Source organism: Chrysochloris asiatica, unplaced genomic scaffold, assembly GCF_000296735.1.
Source record: "Chrysochloris asiatica unplaced genomic scaffold, ChrAsi1.0 scaffold00032, whole genome shotgun sequence".
NCBI classification, from domain to species: domain Eukaryota; kingdom Metazoa; phylum Chordata; class Mammalia; order Afrosoricida; family Chrysochloridae; genus Chrysochloris; species Chrysochloris asiatica.
In genome coordinates, this window is record NW_006408550.1 from 3,136,383 (window position 1) to 3,140,301 (window position 3,919).

A 3,919-nucleotide genomic window follows, 5' to 3' on the forward strand; every position below is an offset into this window, starting at 1 on the left:
CAAAAGGCATCATAAACTAAACACATTAAATGGTAAGATATTAAGTAAATCTAAGTTTAAAAAAATAATCTAGGAGAATAAAAATGGAAATTTATAGACTCAGGCAAGAAAATAGACAACAATTATTTCCATTATAAAAGGCCAGACACCATCTCCAAGAGCGTGAAACATCTGGTCTGTAAAACACCATGTAGTCAATACGGTAAGTCTGAACATTGAGTGACTGCCAAGCGTTCCCAATGAGCACCGTGAATCCTTTCAGCCAGTGAAGAACCTGAGGACTGACAGGCTCTAGTGATGGTAATGTCACCTGCATGCATCATCAAGATCTCTCACAAGACGCCTCCGGTCGTAGTGGATGTAGCCGGTAAATTTATTCAATTTTCAGTAAACACAGGAGCCACTTATTCAGCCTTAACAACCTTTAGCAGTTCTCTCTCCCCTTCATCCTGTATGATTGTTGGCATTAACGGAACATCTATGAAAAGATGGGAAATCCTGCCTTTGACTTGCAGCTGGGATGGTATACTCATAATTCACCAGTTTCTAATAATCTCCAAGGTCCCTATTCTACCACTAGACTGAGATATTTTATTAAAACTAGGGGTGGTATTACAATTATATTCAAACAAGTACATGTGGTTAGGCCACGCTCTAGTTGTCCCATAAGGGGACATACCCTTGAACTATGGTCAATAGATCCAGAAGTATTGGCAAGAGATGTGCCCCCAACAGGTCTGAAGAGTAGAGCTAGTTCGCATTAGGCTGAATCCTGAGATAAAATTTCCCAGAAGAGCTTAATACTCATTTTCTCCAGAAGAATCCAGCAAGGATCAACATTACCTAGTTAAAATAAACTAGGATATTGCAGAAAGGAGGGAACTTAACAAACTGATAGATACATGTGGAAATCCTCTCTGTCATAGAGGACATAGAAAGCCTGAGTTTCAGGGACATCCATTGTGGAAAATTGAATCATAGAACCTTCCTCTGTTTTAAATTAAAGTACCCAAGGACTTTAAGACAGCAATCTTACAAATAATCTTTAAATTCATAAACCAATCCAGGAACTATGGATGTTTCCAACCAGTTTCATTTGAACCCAATTGAACCCAACACCAAAAACTTTCAACACATCTTTTACTGCTTTAGCAAAAAAAATCCTCATATACATATAATTACACAGGAAATAGATGCACACTGGGATCAGATTATGGTGGTTGGAATAATTGGACATAGGGTCTTAACCCTACAAACCCATCTTCACAACAGTGAGGTCCCCTCACTGGTGGCCACCATCACCCACAGTGTACCTGTCAAAACCAGTCTGAATATTTAACTATCCCACTTTGTAGGCACTCTGGTTTATATCCTGATAATTCCAGTAATTGGGTAAATTCCTGCTCCTTGTTGTGCTTGGAAGAGGGATTATAGTTTCTCTGCCAAGGTAAGAATAGCAGAACATGGGCACTCTAATGTCTAAATGCTACTCAAGTGTGCAGACCTGTACTCTAGAATTTGTGACCCCTATGTCTAAGGAATTCCAAATAGTTCAAGAGCTGTGACTTACCCTTTCCCTGACTTTCACAGATACAGCTATACAAAGAAGGTAAAGAGACCTTCTCATTTTCCTAAACCTGGATGTAACACATTAGTGTGACTACTGGATCTTTTGCATATGGAATCATGAATAACCACCTAGCCATCCAAAATGTTTGATCAATAGTGAAGAAACTGGGGGAGTATTCTGAACAATCATTGAGAACAATTCAACAATCACTAGACTCCTTGGCCACTACGATCATAGACCATCATATAGCCCTTGACCATCTACTAACCAAAGATGGTGGAGTTTGCAAGTTGCTAATACAACCTGCACTTACATAAATGAAACAGGAGAAGCTGAACTCAAAATACAACACATTCTAGAAAACAACAAGTAGCAACAAGAACAGAGAAATGTCCGTATCCAAGATTTATGGTAACAAATCAAAACATATCTCCCCTCTGTAACCTGCCTAAATCCACTGCTTGGACCCTTAGCTACTACATTACCTCTACTTATGTTTGGGCCTTGTAGATTAAATTCACTAGCCTCTTTTGTTACCAAAAGATTTGAAGCTTTTCACAGACAAATGCTGCTAACCCAAGGGTATGTTCCTATCTCCCTTAATACAATACATCAGGCTAGACAAGTCTTATGACAACAGTGTGTGAAACCATTCCCTGTATGCTCACCTACTGCCTTGGGTAGCTACAATCAATATAAATGTATCCAACATGCATCTGTGGCAACCCTGATTTACAGATAGGAGAGACTGGAAACCTTGTCATCTAGCAATGATCCTGTTCAGCAAGAAGCGGCTAAGAATGAGTCATTGTCCGTATTCATAAAGCTTCAGGGTTTCCTTGATCTCAGAAGGGAATGTTAGGTAGCTAACCACAGATCAGCAATAAAGAATGCGGGGAAATGACCTGACCTGTCAGGAGCATCCACTAAAAGGAAAAATATAACAAGGACTTTCACCAAATTTAGGCTTGCAGAGAAGAATAAGGTTGATCTGATGTGACCAAGGAATTAATGATTATGCCACTACAATAAATCAACATATTACTGGCTCATGAATACAATTATAACAGACTAATGTAGTGGCTCTATGGGTTAATGCGCCAAACTGCAAAGCCGTTTGAACTGCAAGGTTGGTGGTTCAAGCTCACCAGCTGTTCCAGGGAAACTCTGTACAGGGTCACTATAGGTCAGAGTTGACCCAATGGCACTTAACAACAACAGCAATGTAATGGGAGGAATCCTGGCATGGGGCTGAGGGTTAATGTGCTGAACTGCAAGGCTGGTTTGAAATGCAAGGTTGGTGGTTCAAGCTCACCAGCCGCTTCTTGGAAACCCTATACAGGATCGCTATGAGTTAGAACTGACTCAATGGCACTTAACAACACCAACAATGTAATGGGGAGGAAGTTCTTCAGACTTAGGAAGAAACGACCAATAATAGACCCTAAATTATGATGGGAAAATGTAGGAATAAGGAGACAATTATTAGGAGACCTGAAACACACCCAACAGGAAAACAGCATTAAAAAAACAAACAAACCAGGAACTCACTCAGTGCTCCCCCTCTCTAGCTAGGTGGAAGCCTGTCTTATCTCAGCAAGAACATTTATTCTATGCTTCAATAAGTCTTCTTGCTTACTTAAACCTCTGTCTCTCTGGCTCCTTTCATGTGAGTATTATACCAGTGCCCTATTGATCCTTCTGGGCAGACAGTGAAATCAAACCAGGATTCTTCATCTGTGCTGTGACATTAGTATTCATCGCCTGCATTTTTAATGGAAGATTTTGTATTGTTTCAAAATTCAAAATTTACATTTATTTTGCCTGTTTGTTTTTGTAGTGTTTTCCCAAATGCATTCTGTGTTCTCTTTGCTTTCTTTCTGTGAAGCCTTTGACGGTACCTTAAAATAACTCATTTGAGTTATTTTTCAGTTAGATCCCTTATCTTGTCTTCCTCAGAAAGGTTTTCCGGCGCTGCATCTTGTTTATTGATTTGAGTCACTCTCTTTTGTTTCTTTGAGTTACAATCGTCCGTTGCCTTCAGGGCATTGTGGGTTGATCTATCTGTATTTAATGGAGGGCTGCATGTTCTATTTTTAGGCTCTCACCAACTCTCTACTGTGGGGGTAGGTAGATAATGGAAGCATGGACACTTGTCTTGTTTGAAGTTCATACACCTCAGTTTACAGTGGGTTTGGCTGGTGTTGGCTGCTGCATATTGTTGATCAGGTGGTACAGGAGCTGATATTGGATCTTTCCCCTCAGTGGGTGGGTCTGCAGAGGGTATAGGTGTGACTGGTCTCTATTTGGGGAAGGTTGCTGACTCCTTTTGGGTGGGAAAGAAAAAAC

At 40.3% G+C, this 3,919-nt stretch overlaps 1 pseudogene; it reads left to right on the plus strand.

Moving 5' to 3' along the window:
* Positions 1 to 297: 297 nt before the first annotated feature.
* Positions 298 to 3,919, plus strand: part of LOC102813379 — an 8,210-nt pseudogene continuing 4,588 nt past the window's right edge.